The sequence below is a fragment of the Rhinoraja longicauda genome, chromosome 10, assembly GCF_053455715.1.
Source record: "Rhinoraja longicauda isolate Sanriku21f chromosome 10, sRhiLon1.1, whole genome shotgun sequence".
Taxonomy (NCBI): Eukaryota; Metazoa; Chordata; class Chondrichthyes; order Rajiformes; family Arhynchobatidae; genus Rhinoraja; species Rhinoraja longicauda.
In genome coordinates, this window is record NC_135962.1 from 47002972 (window position 1) to 47028754 (window position 25783).

At 44.2% G+C, this 25783-nt stretch overlaps 1 protein-coding gene across 5 annotated transcripts in view; it reads right to left on the reverse strand.

The window, feature by feature from the left end:
- Positions 1–25783, reverse strand: part of LOC144597442 (leucine-rich repeat transmembrane protein FLRT2) — an 87221-nt gene that overhangs the window by 16671 nt on the left and 44767 nt on the right. Inside the window, exon 1 of one of the 5 annotated variants that reach the window (XM_078406837.1) lies at positions 25361–25464. The exons of the other annotated variants lie outside the window; for them this stretch is intronic. The gene's annotated coding sequence lies outside the window, so the exon portion shown is untranslated. Of the gene's footprint in view, positions 1–25360; positions 25465–25783 lie in introns of those variants that run through there. 5 annotated transcript variants of the gene reach the window in all.

The window sequence follows — 25783 nt, forward strand, 5'->3', positions numbered from 1 at the left end:
CGAAGGTATCACAAAATGCTGGAGTAACTCAGCAGGTCAGGCAGCATCAAGGAGAGAAGGAATGGGTGACGTTTCGGGTCGAGACACTTCTTCAAACCCTTCTTCACCCTTGTTTCTGTGCTGTTTCGCTAAAGTCTAAAGTAATAATTCCATATTGGTCTTTCTAAGTCCAATTCAATGTGTCAGCTACGATTTGATCTGTCTCATAAGACTTTAATAAATATTTAAGCAAAAATAATATGAAGATGGACTAACATGGCATTTTAAACATATCAGAACATACCACAACAGAAGTTAATAAATAAGACATTACAACCTAGCTACATACTTATAAAAACGTATAAAATTATAACAGGACTGGACAAGCTAGATGCAGGAAAAATGTTCCCAATGTTGGGGGAAGTCCAGAACCAGAGGCCACAGTCTATGAAAAAAAATGGAGGCCATTTAAAAGTGAGGTGAGAAAAAACTTGTTCACCCAGAGAGTTATGAATTTGTGGAATTCTCTGCCACAGAAGGCAGTAGAGGCCAATTCACTGGATGAATTTAAAAGAGAGTTAGACGGAGCTTTAGGGGCTAGCAGAATCAAGGGATATGGAGAGAAGGCAGGCACAGGTTACTGATTGTGGATGATCAGCCAATGATCACAATGAATGGCGGTGCTGGCTCGAAGGGCCAAATAGCCTCCTTTTACCGATTTTCTATGTTTCTATAGGAAGCTACGAAAAAAAGGGGTTGGAAAAGAGAACTTAAAAATGGAGACACAAACACCCAGGTAGAAAGTTTCAAGGAAGGGTTGCCATACCTGGAAGAGTTGGTGAATAAAGACAAATGCACACTAATATTGTCAGAAGAAAGCTAGTGTTGCAATCTAGATATGGGCATTTTAATGACCAGTCTTTTAACTTCACTCGCCCCAGGCTCAAAAACAGGCTCAAAAACGCTGCCTTAACCTGCATTCTAGATCACACAGAAGCAGAATGTGTGTTAGAAATGCGAAGCTTTACCGGAAAAAATTCTCAGAAGTTGAAAGAAATTCTAATCAGAGCAGCCATTAATTAGAGCAAGAAGCACAGCATCAAGAACATTTTGCATTTCTGTAACACTGAGTCAAGCAAAAACCTAAAGCTGGAGAAATGGAGAAGAGAGAGGATGGTGGGAGGGAAGTAGATACTGAACCATTATCAAGAGCTCAGTTGAGGAACAATGTTCCGGAAGGAGCTGCAGATGCTGGTTCAAACTGAAGATAGACACAAAAAGCTGGAGTAACTCAGTGGGACGGGCAGCATCTCTGGAGAGAAAGGAGGGACAATGTTGTCAGTTGGATTTTGATGGACTGGAAGGAAGGAGGAGGATTCATAAAATCACAAATGATAGGAGCAGAATTAGGCCATTCAACCCATCAAGTCTACTCCGCCATTCAATCATGGCTGATCTATCTCTCCCTCCTAACCCCATTCTCCTGCCTTCACCCCATAACCTCTGACACCCGAATTGGTACATGTTGGTACAATCATAATGGGTGGAAGCTTTGACAGTGGTTGGAGGAGAGCAAGGTGGCAAAATATACTGACATTAAAAAAGATGCAATAACGATGTTCACTGTGAGGTTTCATTTTAGTGGAAGGAAGTAGCCCAACTAGATTTTGCCCACTGAGTTACTCCAGCATTTTGTGTCTATCTTTAGCATTAATCTAATTGCTTAATAGATTTTACATAGCATTGAAAAAAAAGAATAATTTGCACATTGATTGTTTTGTCACGATGTAGTGATGGACAATATTGAAAGATATTTTAGTTTTAGTTTCGAGATACAGCGTGGATACAGCGAGTCAGCACCGACCAGCGATCCCTGCACACTAACACTATCCTACAAACGAGGGACAATTTTACAATTTTTACCGAAGCCAATTAACCTACAAACCTAAACGCCTTTGGAGTGTGTGAGGAAACCAGAGGACCCGGAGAAAACGCGCGTGGACACAGGGAGAACTTACAAACTCCGTACAGACAACATCGTTGGTCAGGATCAAACCCGGGCCTCTGCCACTGTAAGGCAGCAACTCTACCATTGCGCCACCGTGCCACCATAATGGATGCAATGATGGCCTTTGATTATGTGTCAATAATCAGAATGATAAGATGGTTGAAAGTCATAGAATCACAAAGTCATACAGCATGGAAACAGGCCCCTTTTGTCCTTGCCGACCAAGTTGTCCCATCTAAGCTGGTCCCATTTGCCTGCTTTGGCCCATAATCCCCTCAACCTTTTCTATCCATGTACCCATCCAAATGTCTTTTAAATGCTGTTATAGTACCTGCCTCAACCAGCTCCTCTGCAAACTCATTCCATTTACCCACCACCCACAGATCTTTCCCCTTTCTTTCCCCTTTCATCTTAAACCTATATTATTTGCTTGTTGATTCCTCTTCCCTTGGTAAAATACTCGGCGCACTCACTCTTATTTATTCCCCTCGTGATTTTATCCAGCCCTATCACCCTCAGCCTCCTGCACTCCAAGGAATAATGAATGTCCTAGCCTGCTCGACCTTTCCCCAGCTTGGGCTGAGTCCTAGCAACATCTTCATAAATCTTCTCTAGAAATCACCCTTTCTACCCTTAACCACATCCTTCCAATAGCATGGTGAGCCAAAACTGAACACAGTATTTTAAATGTGGCCTCTTGTCAACTGTAACATAATGTCTTAGAAGGATGAGGGGGGGATCTTATTGAAACATGTAAGATAATTAGGGGATTGGACACATTAGAGGCAGATAACATGTTCCCAATGTTGGGGGAGTCCAGAACAAGGGGCCACAGTTTAAGAATAAGGGGTAGGCCATTTAGAACGGAGATGAGGAAGAACTTTTTCAGTCAGAGGGTGGTGAAGGTGTGGAATTCTCTGCCTCAGAAGGCAGTGGAGGCCAGTTCGTTGGATGCTTTCAAGAGAGAGCTGGATAGAGCTCTTAAGGATAGCGGAGTGAGGGGGTATGGGGAGAAGGCAGGAACGGGGTACTGATTGAGAGTGATCAGCCATGATCGCATTGAATGGCGGTGCTGGCTCGAAGGGCTGAATGGCCTACTCCTGCACCTATTGTCTATTGTCTATTGTCTATTGTCTTAACTTAATACACTCAATACCCTGACTGATGAAGAACTTTCCCAAGATCGAATGTCTGAGCATTTTTGCAACTCAGAATCAATGTTGTCAGTTGCCTTTCTTCTTTAAGTCAGCTTATTTAACTCTTGAAATAGATTTTTTTTGTTTGGAGCTAGGAGCAGAATGGAAAGGATTGCTGTAAAAGTTTCATTACGACTGTGTTGTTTATATTAATCATTCTTTACATATTGCTCATTTTACGCTCAGGTTTTATATTTACTTTTATATTTCCATTCGCTGTGTCAGTACCGCTGTTACCTTTCTCCATGTTTCTGGAGTTGATTGGATTTTAGAAATGGGGTTGGCTCTGTTAGCTATGCTGCAACCAGTATACAGTTCAAAATTACAATATCTAGCTATAAGATCGCAAACTCTTTCCCATGTGCCCTTGCTAATAATGTCATAAGGTCATAAGTGACACGAGCAGAATTAGGCCATTCCACCCATCTAGTCTACTCCGTCATTCAATCATGGCTGATTCCTCCCCATCTCCTCCCTAAAAGAACGTCCTTTAATGCTAAGGCTATGACTTCTAGTCCTAGACTCTCCCAATGTCAGCAAAGTAGCAGTTTCTGGTTTAGAATGCCTAACCATTATGTTTTGCAAATTTCAACATGCAAAAATAGAGTGCTTCAATCTCTTAGCTGCTTAAACTGATTTTTTTGTTGACTCATGGAGACACAAGGGTCTACAGAGCTGGATCTTGCCAGAACACAAAGTGCTTGAGTAACTCAATGGGTGATGCAAGAGTCTGAAGAAAGATCCTGACCTGAAATGTCGCCGATGCATGTCCTCCAGCAGTGCTGCCTGACCTGGTGACTTTAGTTAAGAGATACAGCGCAGAAACAGGCCTTTCGGCCCACCGAGTCCACATCGACCAGCGATCCCTGCATATTAACATTATCCTACACACACAAGGGACAATTTTACATTTACACTAAGCCAATTAACCTACAAACCTGTCCGTCTTTGGAGTGTGGGATGAAACTGAAGATCTCAGCGAAAACCCACGCAGGTCACGGGGAGAACGTACAAACTCCGTACAGACATTACCCGCAGTCAGGATCGAACCTGGGTCTCTGGTGCAAATAGGCAGTAGCTCTACTGCTGCGCCAACAAGCCGCCATGAGTTAAGCGGCTTGGTGGAGCTCAGTCTCAAGTAAAAGCAACTGTTTTAGATGTTACACCAGTACCACTTAGGAAAACTCCATTGGGACATTTCGCTGTGAAACTATAAAGTTTCAAGTAGAAAGTTTGACTTATCAGTCAAAGAAATAACTTGCATCAAATTAAGCAAACATAATTGGCACTTGATCCTCCAAACATCATTTATCAGACAAAATAGTCAAGTTGACTAATCCTTTGTTTAACTAATGAGCAAAGCAATTTTTGTGAATGTGTTAAATATTTCTAAACTAATGTTCACATTACATATTTTCAAATATCCTGTTATCGTGGAGTTTATTTTATTCTGTGACATCTGTAGTGGTAGATGAATTAGCAATAACCTCCACAGAGAAAAAAAGATTGCGACTCTCACTATTTCATTATCATTCTGTTTCTAATATTTAAAAAATTAATTTGCCTTGCAGCAGTTGACTGATTCACAGCAGATGAGATCTGTTACAGCACATCTCTAATGAAGTATGTTGAACTGTTATTTTATGGTGTTGGATCTCCCAGAGTATTGACTACAGTAAGTCGAGGGAGTTGCTGCTTTATTTACTGACTCGCTAAACTTCAAAAAATTCTCCATTATATCATATCATATCATATATATACAGCCGGAAACAGGCCTTTTCGGCCCACCAAGTCCGTGCCGCCCAACGATCCCCGTACATTAATACTATCCTACACCCACTAGGGACAATTTTTACATTTACCCAGCCAATTAACCTACATACCTGTACGTCTTTGGAGTGTGGGAGGAAACCGAAGATCTCGGAGAAAACCCACGCAGGTCACGGGGAGAACGTACAAACTCCTTACAGTGCAGCACCCGTAGTCAGGATCGAACCTGAGTCTCCGGCGCTGCATTCGCTGTAAAGCAGCAACTCTACCGCTGCGCCACCGTGCCGCCCATTCTAAGCCAGAAGTGCTAACAGGATGACTCTGCCCCACGGCCTTCATCCGACCCCAACCCCCACACTTGCCGGGTGTTCACCATCCCCCCTGACCTCCCCCTTTCAGACACCGAACGGTCTGTCCTCAGCAGAGGCCTCACCTTTGTTCCCCTCCGCCCCCACATCAACGAGTTCCGGCTCCGCCATGTCGTGGAGCTCTTACACTGCCTCTGTAGTTCCTTTAAAGGGTTAATCCCCCCCCCCCCCCCCTCATTTGTTTTTTCACCGCTCTCTTCCAGCAGGATGTTTGTAGGCATCATTTTGTTGCTCATTAAATATCTTTACTTTCTGTAGCTCTCCATCTCCCAATGGTTTTCTTCAGCCTACTTTTCTTTACTTTCTCTCTTTTCTCTATTCCACTAGACTCGTAGAAATATAGAAAATAGGTGCAGGAGTAGGCCATTCGGCCCTTTGAGCCAGCACCGCCATTCAATATGATCATGGCTGATCATCCAAAATCAGTAACCCCTGTTCCTGCTTTCTCGCCATATCCCTTGATTCTGTTATAGCTCTATCTAACTCTCCCTTGGAAACATCCAGTGAATTGGCCTCCACTGCCCTCTGTGGCAGAGAATTCCACAGATTCACAACTCTGGGTGAAAATTCCTTTGACCGCAGCATAGTGGTGCAGTGGGTAGAGCTGTTGCCTCACAACACCAGAGACCCTGGTTCAACCCTGACCTCGGGAGGCTGTCTGCGAGGAATTTGCACGTTCTCCCTGTGACCACGTGGGTTTCCTCCAGGTGCTCCGGTTTCCTCTCAAATCCCAAAGACACACAACTCTGTAGGGTTTTTGGTCTCTAAATTGGCCTCAGTGTGTAGGGAGTGGATGAGAAAGTGGGAATGGGTGATTGATGGTTAGTGTGGACGTGGTAGGCCAAAGGGCTTGTTTCCATAGTGTATTTCTAAACTAAACTAAACTCAACTAAACTAATCTCCATTTCTGTCTCTATGCCCACATTCCCTATTTCTCTTTCATTTCGTTAACTGGTTATTTTGTGCTTCAAGTGTCTCCATATATGAATCCAGGCCAATGTTATGTCGGCACCTACCATCTTCTCATTCCATCTCTATTGTTTCACTTTGTGTATTTCCATTTCTTCCATTCCCATGGCATTTGCTTGTCGGCCTGAAATATCTTTAACACTTCAGTTTTCTCTTTCCCTTTACATATACTCTTCTTTGAATATCATTTTCCATCCATGGTGTTTTCCCTCTGTTCTTTCCCCTTTCCCTTTCTCCAATCTTTCTGCTGCACTCTTGTCATTGTTGTTACCTCTCTTTTTCCTCCTTGCACATGTATGCTGCTTTCCTTTCATCTCCCCCATCAACCATGTAGCTTAAGTGTAACTAAATCAAAATAAGATAAAAAGGTCTTTGGTGTGTCTTTTCACTTTTGATATCTCATTACGTGTGGCCTGTTTCAGTCTCCCTGTACTCAATCTCCATCTAAAATAAGTCTTTGTTCAGTACGTTCTCCCTGTGACCTGCGTGGGTTTTCTCCAAGATCTTTGGTTTCCTCCCACACTCCAAAGACGTACAGGTATGTAGGTAAATTGGCTTGGTAAATGTAAAAATTATCCCTAGTGTGTGTGTGTAGACATTCTAGCCTTAGAGGGAGTACAGAGAAGGTTCACCAGATTGATCCCTGGGATGGCAGGACTTTCATATGAAGAAAGACTGGATAGATTAGGCTTATACTCGCTGGAATTTAGAAGACTGAGGGGGGATCTTATTGAAACATATAAAATTCTTATGGGGTTGGAGAGGCTAGATGCGGGAAGATTGTTCCAGATGTTGGGGAAGTCCAGAACCAGGGGTCACAGCTTAAGGATAAGGGGGAAGTCTTTTAGGACCGAGATGAGAAAACATTTCTTCACACAGAGAGTGGTGAGTCTGTGGAATTCTCTGCCACAGAAGGTAGTTGAGGCCCAGTTCATTGGCTATATTTAAGAGGGAGTTAGATGTGGCCCTTGTGGCTAAAGGGATCAGGGGGTATGGAGAGAAGGCAGGTACAGGTTACTGAGCTGGATGATCAGCCATGATCATATTGAATGGCGGTGCAGGCTCGAAGGGCCGAATGGCCTACTCCTGCACCTATTTTCTATGTTTCTATGTTTCTATGTGTAGGATAGTTTTAATATGCGGGGATCACTGGTCGGCATGGACTCGGTGGGCCGAAAGGCCTGTTTCTGCGCTGTAAACTAAACTTAACTAAAGACGGGTTGACAATTTAAACGTATGCAAGGAATAGCGGTTCTACGAAGAAATACGTTCCTTGTGCATGGGGTGACTGCTCAGAGTTGTCACCATTTTATCAGAGCATTTTACAGCATAGTTCAAACCAAGGGAAGAGTAGGTTAAAGTCCTGAAACATATTACATTTACGGAAGTGGAAATGTTGGCAGTCTGGAGGTGCGTAAAGATGATGAGTTCCTTGTGCTTGATCAACTGTTCTGGGCACCATGTCACAGGAAAGATGTTGTCAAGTTGGAAAGGGTACAGAGAAGCTTTACAAGGATTTTGCTAGGACTCAAGGGTCTAAGCAAGAGGGAGGGGTTGGGTAGGATGTAACCCTATTCCCTGGAGCGCAGGAGGATGAGGGGTGATCTTATAGTGTATAAAATCTTGAGAGGAATAGTTCGGGTAGATGCACAGACTCTCTTGCCCAGATTAGGTGAATCGAGGTCCAGAAGTCATAGGTTTAAGGTGAAGGAGGAAAGATTTAATAGGAACCCGAGGGGGCAATTTTTTAAAAACTAAGGGTGGTAAGCCTATGGAACGAGCTGCCAGAAGAGGTAGTTGAGGCAGCAACGTTTAGACAGGTACATGGATATGATAGGTTTAGAGGGATATGGGCCAAGCTAAGGACTGATTAGAGATAGCGTAGCCTTGTGTGTTGGAAATAATGTACTATGATTTTGATGTAAGTTGAATGGTTAACTATCCTTTTTCTAGAGTAGGGGAGTGTAAAACTAGATGACGGCATAGATATAAGGTGAGAGGGGAAAGAATTCTAAGTCCCAGGCTACGGCAGTAGAAATTGGTGAAGTGCAGTTGAACACAGTAGACACCGTCTGCAATTCACAAAATGGTGGAGGGTCCGATCAAAATGTCGAGCCTTCTACAATTACATGCATCAAATTTCGATGACCATCACGGTGGTTCTGGATTGAAGATTGTTCCATGAGGAAGCGTGAAATCATGCTGCAAAATCTGATTGGAACATTTGAAGTTTGAAAACTTTTTTGGATGATATGTATGTTTCATTACAAAAAATGCAAACTAAGCAATCAGAAAGAAGCAGCATGCAGAAATAGAACCAAAGAGGTGGAAAACAGTCGGCAGGCACAGGCCTGGATGACAAATAAGATCCACTGGAACTGTTAATTACAACGATTATTAACGTGAAACAGCAAAAAAAAAATCATTAACGCAGAACAACAGGGGCAAAGTTCCCAGTACTAAAGTGATATATCTTTTACGGCTGCTTTTTTTAGATTAGTGGTTCTAATATAGTTCTACATATCCAAAAAATGTAGCAAAGTAATGCATAACATGCAAAGTAATAGTTTCAATATAGTTATAGTTCAAAATAGTAATAGTTCAAAAGAAATAGAGCAATTCATTTTTTGCCAAATAGATGGAGATTGTCCAAAGTTGCTTGGTGTTATTTACTTAATAAAATAATTCAGTCGGTAGCAAATTAAAGGCGGAAAGAAATTCAGAACAGTGCTGCAGCTGGTTGCATCCTGGCCGTCTGCAGCAAGCTGTGAAAACATTAGACTGAGAACAAAAAGCCAGTGTTGGGCAGACTGTGTGGTGAAAATCCAGCAAAAGATCATTGAGTGAGGGGGATATCTGGAACCGAGAAAGAGTGATGCTCAGGAAGTGATCTTTTCAGCATTCCCACCAAGGTCACTAATAAATCTGCGTGTGCCGCTGAGTCTTGGTGCCTGCGCGGAACCTCAGCGAGATATCGATCTGTTTGTTGGGGTCATTCTGCTGTTATTTCAGAACAGCTGGACAATAAAACTGGAATTTCAAGGATAGGTTTGTGTTCAGTTTGATCAGGAGACTTTGGGAGGCCTGGATAGAGTGGATGTGGAATGGATGTTTCCACAAGTGGATGAGTCCAGGACCAGAGGCCAGAGCCTCAGAATAAAAGGATGCACCTTTAGAAAGTAGAATCTCTTTAGTCAGAGGGTGGTGAATCTGTGGAATTCATTGCCACAGACGGCTGTGCGGGTCAAGTCAATGGATATTTTTAAGGCAGAGTTTGATAGGTTCCTGATTAGTATGGGTGTTTGGGGGGGGGTTATAGGGAGAAGGCAGGAGAATGGGGTTGAGAGGGAAAGAGAGACCAGCCATGATTGAATGACGGCATAGACTTGGTGTGGAAGAAGCATGGAGTAATTCTGCTCCCGGAGCTTATCATCTTATGAAAATACTGCTGTGCGCTGAGATGGCAACTAGGGAAAAGGAAAGCTGACAGGCCAGCAACATCCCACTGTTTTATCTTGTATTGTACATATTAGTGTAAATAATTGATTACATTTTGTTTTGGTTAAAAAAAAACCTCTCCTATACAGACACATCGACCCACTGCACACTTCCCGCAATGCTTGTTGCAGAGATAGACACAGAGTGCTGTATTAACTCAAAGGGCCAGGCAGCATCTGTGGAGAAAAAGGGTGGGTGATCTTTCGGCTTGGGGCCCTTCCTCAGACTGAAAGTAGGGGTTGGGGAGAGAGTGTGGGGGGGGGGGGGGGGGGGGGGGTGTTATGGAGAAGTGGAGGCGAGAAAAGAGCAGGACCAATCAAGGCTGGCCACAAATGACCTCAGGCAGGGTGGTGCCTGGTCTAAACCCACTGTTGGCTGGGGAAGGTATGATCTCAAAAAACGCGGTGGAGAACTGCGGAACTGGTAAAACGACTAGGGTGGATGCAGGGGTCGAGAGGAGAGGAGGGGGGAGGGGAGTATAAGTATAAGTTACTTAAAATGAGAGAATTAGAGAATCAGCATCTGCAGATCCCGGGCATCGAGAACGAAAGGGGACTGGGCGGGGGTGGGGGGGGGATGTCGAGAATGAAGAGATGGGGGGAGATGGGGGGGGGGGGGGCATGTGTGGAGGCAGGCAGAAGATAGGACAGTTCCGTGAACAGACAAGTGGCGACACTGTTTCGCCTAGGTGAGGTCTACTGTACGATTCTACCGGGTTGTACGCAAAACAAAGCATTTCACTGTTGTTAGACACATGTGACAATAAAAGTGTCATTGAAGCACTGAATCATCAAATCTTGAGAAAATTCGGAGTTCATGTCCTTCGTGACATTAGCACATCCTCCAAAGGGTTCTAAACTAGGGGGCACGTCAAAGATATATTACTCTGCCACCTTCTTTCCAGCTTGCTCTGCCTTTGCGCCCTAACTCCTAAGTGCGTGATCGATGGTTGACTTGGAATGTGTAGGAAAATAACTGCAGACGCTGGTACAAATCGAAGGTATCACAAAATGCTGGAGTAACTCAGCGGGTCAGGCAGCATCTCAGGAGAAAAGGAGTTCTTTCTTCTCCTGAGATGCTGCCTGACCCGCTGAGTTACTCCAGCATTTTTATGTTGACTTGGATGTGGTCGGCCAAAGGCTTTTTCTCTAAACTAAACTAAACTTTACGCTCTCTAATTACCCAGCACCAATTAAAATACATGTGGCCAAGTCCATGGACCAAAGGATTCAAGGGATATGGGCAAAATGAGGGCAAATGGTACCAGCTTAGACTAGTTTATGGATGATTTGGGCTAAGGAGAGCCTTTTTTCTTCTGTTCTGTACGACTCTATGACTCTTATTATCAGTCCACAAATCCAGTCCCACCATTTCCTGGCCAGTCTGGACTTTCGTCGTCAACTCGGGCAGCACTGTGGTAGAGCCACTGCTACACAGCACCAGGGATCCAGGTTCGATCCTGACCATGGGCGCTGTCTGCGTTTTGGAATTTGCACATTCTCCCTGTGGCCTCGTGGGTTTCCTCTGGGTGATTCCTTCCACACATGTGAGATTCCTCCCACATCCCAAAGAAGTGCAGGTTTGGAGGTTAATTGGCCTCTGTAAATTGCCCCTCGAGTGTTAGGAGTAGATGCAAAGGTGGGATAACATAGAACGAGCATGGTCACCATAGACTTGGTGGGCCGAAGGGCCTGTTTCCATGCTGTATCTCCAAACTGAACTAAACATGACCCACACCTCTTATTGGTCCAGAGCTGACATCACTCACGCAGTGAGGTAGATGACTTTCTCTAGCAACACAACACAGTTATATAACAGAGCAGCCCTTTACATAAGGCATATCACTCACTATACGAGGGTACACACAAAATGCTGGAGTAACTCAGCGGGTCAGGCAGCATCTCTGGAGAGAAGGGATGGGTGACGTTTCGGGTTGAGACCCTTCTTCAGACTGATGTCAGGGGAGGGGGCAGGACAAAGAAAGGATGTAGTAGGAGACAGGAAGACTCGTGGGAGAACTGGGAAGGGGGAGGGGAAAGAGAGGGACAGAGGAACTATCTGAAAATAGAGGTCAATGTTCATACCGCTGGGGTGTAAACTGCCCAAGCGAAATATGAAATGCGGTTCCTCCAATTTGTGCTGGGCCTCAGTCTGACAATGGAGGAGGCCCAGGACAGAGAGTTGGAGGGCAGGAGGAATCGCAGAGGAGGAGCAGTGAGAGAGCATGTTGCTAAACTCACTTCGAAGAGAGGAAGAGAACTTCTTCAAAGTAGACATACCTTGAGGAGAATTCGCAGTGGAGCAGCAAGTTGTGTAGGAAAGGAAACTGCAGATGCTGGTTTAAATCGAAGGTAGGCACAAAACGCTGGAGTAACTCAGTAACCCAGCATCTGCAGTTTTCTTTCCTACTAACTTTACGAGGATGTTGCCAGGACATGAGGGCCAGAGCTGTAGGGAGAGGTTGAGCAGGCTGGGACTCTGTTCCTTGGAGCGCAGGAGGATGGGGGGCGATCTTATAGAGGTGTATAAAATCATGAGAGGAATAGATCGGGTGGAGGCACAGAGTCGAGGGGAATCGAGAACCACAGGACATAGGTTGAAGGTGAAGGGGGAAAGATTTAATACAAATCTGGATCTTTTTCACACAAAGGGTGGTGGTTGTATGGAATGAACTGCCAAAGGAGGTATTTGAGACAGTTGAAACTATTGCAATGTTTAAGAAACATTTGGAAAGGTACATGGATAGGATAGGGTTTGGAGGGATATGGGCCAAACACAGGTAGGTGGGATGAGTGTAGATGGGGCATGTTGGTCGGAGTGGGCAAATTGGACCAAAGGGCCTGTTTCCACGCTCTGTGACTCTAAGCAGAAAGATGTAAATGGTAAAAAAACCAATCTGAAAGCTTTGCAGTAGTTCATGTGTGCTGCATATATAATCAGTGTATTCAATGAGGAAAGAAGGACGTGCAGCATAGGTTTACTAGGTTAATTCCCGGAATGGCGGGACTGTCATATGTTGAAAGACTGGAGTGACGTATAAGATTATTAAGGGATTGGACACATTAGAGGCAGGAAACATGTTCCCAATGTTGGGGGAGTCCAGAACAAGGGGCCACAGTTTAAGAATAAAGGGTAGGCCATTTAGAACGGAGATGAGGAAAAAAAATTTCAGTCAGAGAGTTGTGAATCTGTGGAATTCTCTGCCTCAGAGGGCAGTGGAGGCCAATTCTCTGAATGCATTCAAGAGAGAGCTAGATAGAGCTCTTAAGGATAGCGGAGTCAGGGGGTATGGGGAGAAGGCAGGAACGGGGTACTGATTGAGAATGATCAGCCATGATCACATTGAATGGTGGTGCTGGCTCGAAGGGCCGAATGGCCTACTCCTGCACCTATTGTCTATTGTCTATAAATGTAGTTCTGGCACAATTGCCTCTTGAGCGAGCAGCCTGTACCTACATTTGAATAGCTAGATTTGTAAAAGTGCTCCAGCTCACATGCAAAGAATAGCCATTTGGTAAGTGCTGTAGGTGTGATAGGAAATCTGTACAAGCTGTTGATTTGTACCGGCTTGTTCAAATTTCCCAGGATGTTTGCGGATGCCTGTATTGATTTATGGCCAATTTCTTCATGCCCATGAAAATTTGCCCGGGCTGGTGGAAATCACTGCTTGGACTTTTCCTACTTCACCAACAACCACTGAACGGTATCCGAGCAAAACATGAAACATTTTGAGGAAAACCGAGATTTTTTTTTTTTTAAAGCACAAATCCACACTCCAGATTCGTAATCAGACAAAGTAATAATCTTATTCCTCAAAGTTTTTAAGATTGCAAATTTAAAGTTCAAGCATTAAAAACTCACATGCCATGGCTCCCCACAAACAATTGGCAATAAATAAATGTCAATTCATTATCAAGGACTTTGCAGTGCGACCATTTTGTAGTTTTACTTAAGTATTGGAGCTGGCTAGTATTTTATACAATAGACACTAGGTGCAGGAGTAGGCCATTCGGCCCTTCGAGCCAGCACCCGCAGTCATCCGGAATAGCTTCATCCCCAGGGCCATAGCTGCTATGAACCGGTCCTGCTGAGCCGGATGGTCACATCGCACATCTCACATCGCACTTTATTCTGTTTTAAAACTGTTACAATTTGTTTCATTGGGTTGTTTAAATTAATACTGACTAGCTAATTAAATTATTGCATCGTATGGGAGGCGCATTCCCAATCTCGTTGTACCCCTGTACAATGACAATAAAGATATATTGTATTATATTGTATTGTATTTGTACACAAATTTTCCAGCCATTTGTACACAATATATTATTTTGCTTACACATAGCCATTGGGCTGTCCATGTCTCCTCATTTGTTGAGCTCAGTGTTATCAGACCTCCCTGAGATTTACAGAGGGGACAGTCCTCAACAATACACGACAATGTTGCTCTCTCACTACATTTAGATTAAGGCTCAACACGCAGGCTCCGACAATGATGAATGGGTGCACAGACTTTGGCCTGTTTTAAGGGGTAGAGGGGAAGGGAGGAAGGTGGACAAATGCTGTGTTCTTATCACGCGTGTAACCAGTAACCTTGGAAAGCATTTTGTCGGGATGCATCCCAACATGGTATGGGAACAGCTCCATCCAAGACTGCAAGGAATTGCAGAGAATTGTGGACGCAGTCCAGACCAACCTCCCTTCCATTGATTACACTTCACGCTGCCTTGACAAGTCCACCAGCATAATCAAGGATCAGTCTCACCCTGGTAACTTCTTCTTCTCCCCTCTCCCATCAGGCAAGGGCATACCTCAAGAGACAGCTTCTTCCCAGCTGTTATCAGCAACTGAAACAACTAACCAACAACTAGATGTGTAGGAAAATAACTGCAGATGCTGGTACAAATCTGCAGTCTGAAGAAGGGTCTCGACCCGAAACGTCACCCATTCCTTCTCTCCAGAGATGCTGCCTGACCCGCTGAGTTATTCCAGCATTTTGTGAAACCAACAACTAGAGAGCGGTCCTGAGCTCCTATTTGCCTCATTGGAGACCTTTGGACTATCTTTAATTGGATTTTACTGGACTTTACCTTGCACTAAACATTATTCCTTTTTCATGTAACTGTACATTGTGGACAGCTCGACTGTGATCATGCTTTCTGCTGACTGGTTATCACACAACAAAAGCTTTACGCTGTACACGTAACAATAAACTATTGTTACTCAGTACACGTAACAATAAACTAAAGATAGACACAATAAGCTGGAGTAACTCAGCGGGACAGGCAGCATTTCTGGAGAGAAGGAATGGGTGACGTTTTGGGTCGAGACCAGACTAGCCAGGGGAAAGGAAAACGAGAGATATAGATGATGATGTAGAGAGATATAGAACAATGAATGAAAGACATTCAAAAATGTAATGATGATAAAGGAAACAGGCCATTCTTGGCTGTTTGCTGGGTGAAAACGAGAAGCTGGTGCGACTTGGGTGGAGAGAGAGGGAATGCTGGGGTTACTTGAAGTTAGAGAAATCAATATTGTATGACAATAAACTAAACTAAACTAAACTAAACCAACCAGAGAACCAATAATTTAACATCATTCTCAACCTCGAGCTCATAGTTCTCTCATTTGTGGCCTCACTGGCCAGAGGCAAACTCAAGTAAGTCTCGTGGGTGAGATGAGAAAAAAAATTGGAATGGAATCACAGCAGGGAATGCGGTTATTATTTCAATTTGCAAACAGAAGTGCATTTTTTCTTCTTGTCCAACAACCTACCAACAAAATCAACAAAAAATAGGGCAACATAAAGCTTTGCAGTGTATAATTTTAGAGATGTGATTTTATCGGTTGCTCATTATGGAGATTTTCTTGGCAGAGCAGTCACATCCATGCCTCCGAGTCAAAGATTGTGCCTCAAACAACACTCCAACACTTGGAGAGTTAACGGAGCTGATGCTCCAAGGTAGCATTGAGTGTAAGTGATGCACTCTTCTTCAAATAGGATGTTAATCGCCTCAATGATACACCCTTAGATATAAGTTTACTCTCTGAGTTACCTTACAAACTTTACCCCACAACCAAAGACTATGCAATCAATCGTTCAGTCATCGGTCCTATAACTGATTGTGGGACCTTGTGCACTCAAATTGTTGGCTGTGATTCCTAACTTAGTTTTAGGTTTAGGTGATATGTGTGGCACAGAATGGGTGGCACAGTGGTGCAGCAGTAGAGTTGCTGCCTTACAGCATCAGAGACCCAGGTTCGATCCTGACCACGGGTACGCGTGGTTTGCATGTTTTCCCTGTGACTGCGTTGGCTTTCTCCATGTGCCCCGGCTTCGTCCCACACTCCAAAGGCGTACAGATATGTAGGTTAATTGGCTTTGGCAAAATTGTAAATTGTCTCTATTGTGTGTAGGATAGTGTGCGGGGATAGCTGGTCGGCGTGGACTCAATGGATTGTTTCATAGGGCTTGTTTCTGCGCTGTATCTCTAAACTAAACCAAACCAAACCAAACCAAACCAAACCAAACCAAACCAAAACAAACCAAACTAAACTAAATTAAACTAAACTAAACTAAACTAAACTGACCCAAACCAGACTAATTTGGTTGGAAATCAATGCAATTGGAACAGGTAACCAGGCTAAAATCACCACTTCATCATTGTTCGCTCAAAATCCTGCTGCTCTTTTTTCAACAGGCCAGAAGAAACACAATGATCCAACGGTAATTAGGGACAGGTAAACGTTAGCTGGCCTTACCAACAAATTCAACATCTGAAAAAAATGACTACAATTTTTTACAGTAGTGACTCCATTGCAGAAATACTTGCTTGCTTGCACTTTGGAGGTAGTGAAAGGCACTATATAAATGTCAGCTCATTTATTCTGCTTGTCTTCAACACTCTGGTTTCTCAGGCTGAATATTATCAGGGCTTGGCGTTAGCTGATGGCAAAGTGCCTAAATGTGGCTCGAGACTTGCGGCAAGTGCAATTTATCCAAACGATGAAAGGATTTGACCGACAACATACAGACAAAACATTTCCTCTGGTCATGTTCGCCCAAAGTGTAGTGGAAATCTGGAAGCAGCTCTTCCCAAAAGCCCCAGATGCTGGATGATTAATTTAAGGCAGAGAACAGTGTGTTTTACGTTGTTGGAGTCTTAAAATATCTGAAGCAAAGTTGTGTGGTGGAGAGGAGGTGCAGATCAGCTTGAGTCTAAGGGGTTTGACGGGGGGGGGGGGGGGGGGGGGGGGCAGTGAATGCACAGCTCCTGACCCTACATCAAACACTGTGTTGTGATCACAGTGGAACGCAGTGAAAAAAAATAGGGCTTTGGATGGGGATTTTGGATTTTAAACCATCTGATCATGGGCTGGCCAGTGTCGCTCTTTGCTCTGCATAAGATTATACGAATGTTTCTGATTTGCATTCTACAGCCGTTCTCACCCGAAGTTTCCATAGAGTTTTGACTCAAATACAATAAATGCACTTTGCGAGCCAACTCCATGGAAAATTAGCACAACAACAGAGGAACAAGTCAAGCCGGCTTTGGAAAGAAAAAATCCTCTTGTTTTATTTCCTGGTCTGGCCAATTGTCTGCACTAACAGATGCAACTGGTTATTTCATACATTAAATATTGTGTATTGCACAGTTCACCATCAAAAACATGAAATCTGATTTGGACTTGTTTTTCAACTTGCCCAGCCAATGCAAAATATGGGGCCACAGTGACTATTTTATTCCATCAACTTGTTCATGTTAAAAATAAATAATTAAGGGCCTATTAATTTAACCCAGTGTTAGATTCTTAGACCTGGTACAAGAATACAAGCCGAGCCTCATAGAAGAAAGATATAAGAGGGTGGTGATTCTGTGCAATTCATTGCTACAGATGGCTGTGGAGGCCAAGCCAAAGGATATTTTTAAGGCGGTTATTGGGGGAAGTTATGGGTAGAAGACAGGGGAATGGGGTTGAGAGGGAAAGATAGATCAGCCTTGATTGAATGGCAGAATATATTTGATGGGTCGAATGGCTTAATTCTGCTCCTGTAACTTATGAACTTTGATCAGTCATGCTATTTTATGTGTGCCCTATTAAATTATGATCAGGTAGACAGTCAGAACCTTAATCCCCCCTCCCCCTCCCCCCCCTCCCCCCCCCCCCCCCCCCGGGGTGGAAATGTCAAACATTAGAGGGCACAGCTTTACGGTGAGATGGAAAAAAATTAAAGGAGACGTTTCTTTTGCACAGTGGGTGATGGAAATCTGGAATGTACTGCCAGGGGTGGTGGTGGAGACAACTGAGGTAGTGGTGTTTAAGAGGCTTTAAGATAAACACATGGACATGTGGGGAATAGATCATGTGCAGGTAGTTGAGTTTGGTTTATCTTGGCATCATGTTTGGCACAAACATTGTAGGCCAAAGGGCCGGTTCCTGTCCTGTACCTTACTATGTTCTATCTTCTATGATATAGCTACCAGTGATAAATATTATGCAGTATATTTACAGATGCCCTAATGCAGATCTTTACACATATAAAGTAGGATGATGCTTCGATGACACCAAGGGGTTAGGGGCACAGTCCCTTTGATGATAAATAAGACTGAAGCTTTATCTAGTCTCATCGTCAGAACAAACATCAAAGGGTAGCATGGTGGCACAGCAGTAGAGCTACTGCCTTACAGCGCCATAGACCCGGATTCGATCCTGACTACGGGTGTTGTCTGTACGGAGTTTGTACGTTCTCCCGTGACCTACGTGGGTTTTCTCCAAGATCTTCAGTTTCCTCCCACACTCCAAAGACATCCATGTTTGTAGGTTAATTGGTTTGATATAAATGTAAAATTGTTCCTAGTATGTCGAGAGTAGTGTTACGGTGCGGGGATCGTTGGCTGGCACAGACTCGGTGGGCCGAAGGGCCTGTTCCCGTGCTGTGTATCTAAACTAAACTAAAAACAGGAAGGTCCTTTATTATTCAGGCCAATGTTTACCGCCTTACTGATATAAGAATAACCAATTTTCTGGTTGTTTATTTTAATTTAATTGTAATTTTTGTGTGGGGTGTTGCTGTGCATAAATTGGTCAGCAGGTGACTCAGTAGCAATCACATTCCAGAATGAATTCTGTGGTAGTGAAACCTTCTTGGAAACATTTGGAATCTGTGCACATAAAACAAAATGAATGGCATGCATAACGGAGCACCTATCAAGGCAGCCCAAGCACTTAAAAGCCGATTAATTGCTTTCCAAATGGAGCAATGCATGTTATGTGGGAAACTGAGCAACTAACTTGCCTTGGAGCAAGCACCCACACAGAGCAAAGTGAGAGTGAGCGGATCATCAAAACCAAGACAAGAAGATCAATTCTGGCCGGGACATCTGGGATAACAAAGCAGCTCTCTTCAAAATAGTTCATTGGAATCATGTGTCTGGGTGGCTACGGTGGCGCAGTGGTAGAGTTGCTGCCTTACAGCACTTACGGCACCAGGGACCCAGGTTCGATCCTGACTACGGGTGCTGTCTGTAGAGAGTTTGTACGTTCTCCCCGTGACCGTGTGGGTTTTCTCCGAGATCTTCACTTTCCTCCCACACTCCAAAGACGCACAGGTTTGTAGGTTAATTGGCTTGGTATAAATGTAAATTGTCCCCAGTGTGTGTAGGATAGTGTGGATGTGCGGGGATCGCCTGTCGGTGCGGACTCGGTGGGGCCGAAGGGCCATTTTCCACGCTGTATCTCTAAACTAAACTAAACTGAACTGATTGGGGAGGCTAATAACTCCTCTAAATGACTCACTAAATGGAAGTTACTTCTCTGTTTTATTAGGCAATTTATGTACTTTTGCAGTAATACCATTATCATGCGTAATTAATGCTACACACTGAGATCCTTGGCCATTGTCCCTCCAACTAGTGACGATCACCCCAAACCACCAAAACTTAACACAAAATCAAGATTTAGGGAGATTAAATAAGTGTAAGTATAGGTTTAAAGAAGTAAAATTAAATATAAATCATTATATAAATATGTATAATATATATAGAAAAATATTCAGTATTAAGTATATAAAATTATGAGAGGTATGAAAATTATAAGGTAGACAGTCAGAACCATGTTCCACAGGTTTAAATTTTCAACATTAAGAGGGATCGAGGAAGGACATCCTTGTAATTGAGGCAGTGCAGCGGAGGTTCACGAGATTGATCCCTGGGATGGCGGGAATGTCATATGAGGAAAGATTGAAAAGACTAGGCTTGTATTCACTGGAGTTTAGAAGGATGAGAGGGGATCTTATAGAAACGTATAAAATTATAAAAAGGACTGGACAAGCTAGATGCAGGAAAAATGTTCCCAATGTTGGGCGAGTCCAGAACCAGGGGCCACAGTCTTAGAATAAAGGGGAGGCCATTTAAAACTGAGGTGAGAAAAAACTTTTTCACCCAGAGAGTTGTGAATGTGTGGAATTCTCTGCCACAGAGGGCAGTGGAAGCCAAATCACTGGATGGATTTAAGAAAGAGTTAGATAGAGCTCTCGGGGACTAGTGGAATCAAGGGATATGGGGAGAAGGCAGGCACGGGGTATTGATTGGGGACGATCAGCCATGATCCCAATGAATGGCGGTGCTGGCTTCCTCTTGCACCTATTTTCTATGTTTCTATGGAACAGCTACACGTTGAGAGGGAGAAAGTTTAATGGAGATGTGTGGGGCTAGTTTTTTTTACACAGAGAGTAGTTGGGGCCAGGAACGTATTTGCCAGGGACGGTGATGGAGGCAGATACAATAGTAGCATTTAAGAGTCTTTTAGAGAGGCACTTGGATATGCAGGAAATGAAGGGATAATGATCACGTGCAGGGACAGGAGATTAGTTTAATTTGGGCATCATTTTTCGCACAGACGTCATGGGTGGATGGGTCTGCTCATGTGTTGTGCTGTTCTATGCAGAAACAAGGAACCGCAGATGCTGGTTTACCAAAGAAAAACTCAAAATGCTGGAGTAACTCAGGCAGCAACCCTGGAGAATATGGATAGGTGACGTTTGGGGATCGGGACTCTTCCTCAGACAGATGAAGAAGTGTCCCGACCCAAAACATCACCGTTGAGTTACTCCAGCACTTTGTGCCTTCTCTTATGCTGTTCTATGTTCTTTAATTTACTTGAATCAACAAATAGATACATTGACGTAAGATATAAAGGGGAGGAGAAATTCATCCTCGCTGACTGGTTAGCACGCAACAAAAGGTTTTCACTGTACCTCGGTACACGTGACAGTAAATTAAACTCAAACTCATTGATTGGTGGCACCTTTTGTGTGTTCAGCCATTTTGGCCTTTAGTTGACGAAACTCCCACAAATTCAATGCCATTGTCGATATTTGAGCCAAATGCATGAAAATTAACCAGTGCTCTCCAATCTAGCACCTTTTAAGCATCAAAAGGTGAACTCCACCCGCCAATCGCTCAGAACTCATATCTAATCCAACTATGTTTTCTCTAGTTCAAGTGACAGGACACAGATCGTGTTGTACATTATATTTAGCTTGTTTGTAATCAGTGTCATTTTCTGTTCGTTGTACAATTTGGCCTGTTATTTTTCCTTGACTCCGAGAAGCATTCCCTTGCCTGAACAAGGAGACTCTTTATTAGCACATGATGGGCCTGGCTTTGAACTTCAAAAGGCGCAAAATTCAAAACAGAACCCACCACTTAGAAAATCAAGGCGTTGGACCAGAGTTTGCTGTCCTCGAGCCAACATGTTTTCCATCCCCAAGGGTCCGATGGAACAGGAAGTTTGCTCCTGTAGCTCTCCCACAAAGCAGAATGGGCCACAGGCAATGACCAGACCTGGGTGGAGCAGCGGTAGAGTTGCTGCCTTATAGCGCCATAGACCCGGGTTCGATCCTGACTATAGGCAGCATCTCTGGAGAAAAGGAATAGGTGACGTTTCGGGCCGAGGCCCTTCTTCAGACTGAGAGTCAGGGGAAAGGGAAACACAAGAGATATAGGCAGTACATAGAATTGATGACTGAAAGATATGCAAAAAAACAGAGATGAAAGGTGGAGCCAACAATAGTCCATTGTTAGCTGTGGGGTGAGACAGACAGTGAAACTCAACAGGCCAACAGTGAAACTAGTACGAAGACCAGGGTGTGGGGGAGGGACGGAAAAAGAGGAGATGCAAGGTTTACTTGAAGTTAGAGAAATCAATATTCATGCCGCTGGTATAAGAAAATAACTGCAGATGCTGGTACAAATCGATTTATTCACAAAATGCTGGAGTAACTCAGCAGGTCAGGCAGCATCTCGGGAGAGAAGGAATGGGTGACGTTTCGGGTCGAGACCCTTCGCTGGGTTGTAAGCTCCCCTCCACAGGTACTGCCTGACCCACTGAGTTACGCTAGCACGTTGTGTTTGGCTCAACATTCCAGTATCTCCATTTCCTCGTGTCTCCAGCTTCTTCCTGGCTTTTGCACTGCATTGTGTAGAAATCGTGCAGGGGCTGACCCAAGCACTGTGTCTAGCCTCCAGTCCCTGTGGGCTACACGATCCACCCCAACATTACAACTACATCATTCATCTAAATATGCCTTGTTGTATGTCCAGCAACTAGATTACCACACCTGTCTGGATAGTGTTGGGTCTCAAAAGCAGGTGTTTTTTTTTTTTAAATCCGAAAATATCGTTTATTCATAAATATGGACAGACGGATTCCAATCAGTACATTATCTCTCTCTTTGTTAATTGTGCCATCAAATCAATGCAACCTATTTACTCGCGTTTCATCTTTGAATAATACATGCATGAAGTTTTTGGTCACATACAACACGGAGACAGGTTCCAACACCAGAGTAAAACCAGTTAAACCTCTCAGGGCATATCATTTCAGTTTCTTCAAACATAAAGACTTTATCCCACAATATTCACAGTGCTTTACTATGTAAAGAATGCTGATAAGCAGCCCTGTCCTGTCACTGCTCCTTATCAAAGACATAGTCGTCTCAGTTTTGGTCTCGCCACAGGTCCCACTCCACACTTGTGCTGACATTTACAAATCAGTCTCGATACGTGGTCCATCTCTTCATGTACTTAAAATTTCTAAAAGTAATTCCGCCCCAATTTTTTGACATACTGGTAATATTGAAACTATCAGCACCTGAGATGAGTGTCAAATAATTTGTAATTGCACAAGAAAATAATGCTAGATTATCCACATTTTGTTAAAATGAAAGCCAAAAGACTTCGGCAAGCAGCAAATTACTGCCGGGTCTTGCACCGACCGGACAGGTAGCATATGTGGTAGGAAATAGACAGAAGATATTTCAGTTCGGAACCTTTCTTCAAGACTGCGGTGGCAGCATGGTGGCGCAGCGGTAGAGCTACTGCCCCACAGCGCCAGACACCCGGGTTTGATCGTGACTACCAGTGCTTGTCTGTGCGGAGTTTGTACGTTCTCCCCGTGAGTTTTCTCTGAGATCTTGGGTTTCCCCCCACACTCCAAAGAGCTGCAGGTTTGTAGGTTAATTGGCTTGGTGTAAATGTGAAATTGTCCCTAGTGCGTGTAGGATAGTGTAAATGTGCGGGGATCGCTGGTGTGGACCCGGTGGGCCGAAGGGCCTGTTTCCGCGCTATATCTCTAAACTAAACTAAACTGGAGTGCTTGGGAGGTAGCTGGTAGTAAAGGGTGAGGAGAAAGGGTGGGGCAAGAGCTACAGAGTGTTAGATGGATCTAGGTTGAGGGTGGGGGGAGGCATTGATGGGCAGATGAGTTAGAGGGAAAGAGAAGGGCGGAGATAATCACAAAGGCTGGAGGCGATCAGTGGAGAAGCTAGACGGCTGCAGATGGTGGAATCTGATTAAGAAAGGAAGGTAGGAGTGAAATGTAGAGCCAGAGGGAGGGATGAAGCATTGATGGGAACAGGAGGTAGGTGGGAGGATAGGGGACCCAGAGAGGGTAGTGGTGGGCGATGAGCAGAAGGAGGAAGTGGAGGAGGGGGAAGTGCCTGGATAACTGGAGGAAAGGGAATAGAAAAGGAAGGCGTGGGAAAGAGGATCTGGGGAAATCAGAAGGATGGAGAAGGATGGTTTACTGGAAAATGGAGAATTCAATGTCATAAAGAATAGGAGTAGAATTATATATAAGAAAATAACTGCAGATGCTGGTACAAATCGAAGGTATTAATTCACAAAATGCTGGAGTAACTCAGCAGGTCAGGCAGCATCTCGGGAGAGAAGGAATGGGTGACGTTTCGGGTCGAGACCCTTCTTCAGACTTAGGCCATTCGGCCCATCAAGTCGACTCCGCCATTCGATCATGGCTGATCCATCTCTCCCTCCTAACCCCAATCCCCTGCCTTCTCCCCATAACCTCTGACGCCCGTACTAATCAAAAATCTATCTATCTCTGCCTTAAAAATATCCACTGACTTGTCCTCCACAACCTTCTGTGGCGTGACTTTGGGTTGGAGGTTACCCGAGTGGAAGATGAGGTACTGTTCTTCCATTCTGCCTTGTGGGTCACTCTGTCAATGGTGGGGGACGAGGGCGGACAGGTCGGCATGGCAACGAGAAGGGGAATTGAAGTGGCTCGCAAGGGGGAGCTCCAGCTGACCGTGTGGAGTTTGACTCCAAGAGCAAAGTGGTCACCGAGTCTACACGTGTTCTCACTGATGTTAAGATGTAGGGCTTGCTCAATCAGGATTAACTGAATTTTTAAAAGCAGTGTAATAATCATCACTCGATAACCTCACAGGTCCTGAAAATAATAATCTGACAAGTGTAGTAGCGCAGCGGTAGAGTTGCTGCTTTACAGCGAATGCAGCGCCGGAGACTCAGGTTCGATCCTGACTACGGGTGCTGCACTGTAAGGAGTTTGTACGTTCTCCCCGTGACCTGCGTGGGTTTTCTCCGAGATCTTCGGTTTCCTCCCACACTCCAAAGACGTACAGGTATGTAGGTTAATTGGCTGGGTAAATGTAAAAATTGTCCCTAGTGGATAGTGTTAATGTGCGGGGATCACTGGGCGGCACGGACTTGGAGGGCCGAAAAGGCCTGTTTCCGGCTGTATATATATGATATGATATGATATGTATGCAAAGTGCTGGAGTAAGTCAGCAGGTCAGGCAACATCTCTGGAGAACATGGACCGGCAGCATTTTGGGTCAGACATCTCAATCTGTAATGTATCCATGTTCTCCAGAGATGAGCCACTCCAGCGCTCAGTCCTTTTGTGTATTAGCCGGCATTCACACTTCCTTGTTTCTACAATCTTACAGGTTTGTTGTTTTATTCTAGTAAAAGGAAATTATTACTCCAGACTTAAAAATAAATCCTAGTTTTAATTTTTCATTTAGAATTTAGGGATACAGCGCCGAAACAGGCCCTTCAGCCCATTGAGTCCGCGCCGACCAGCGATATCCCATACACTATCCTATACACTGTGGACAATTTGCAATTACAGAAGCCAATTAACCTACAAACCTGCACGTCACTGGGGTGTGGGAGGAAACCGGAGCACCCATAGAAAACCCACAAGGTCACAGGGAGAACGTGCATACTACATACAGACAGCACCTGAGGTCAAAATCGAGCCCGGGTCTTTGGCTCTGTGAGGCAGCTTCGCTACCGTTGTGCCACTGTGCCGCCCACTTCATCTCGCATGTCTGTTTCATTTCCTGTATTCAAAATACAATTAACATTTCCTGAGATTACTCCCGTGTTGAAACAGGTCTCAGAGAAGATTCTCCAAGCTCATTGTTTGTTGGAGCTTCCCTGCCACTTGGTTTGCTTGCACAACTGTCGTGAGTGCTGCATTGATCCAAATGTCTGAGCCCCGGGAAATCTACACTGACAAATCTGCAAAAGGTCTCTGAACAGATATCAAACGGCAAATGTTCTTGCGTCTACTCTCCAGGCGAAATCTGTGCACCTGTAATTATCCAATCCTCCCAGTAAACTCTCCACAATTATAACGTGAATGTTAATATAAATAAAATG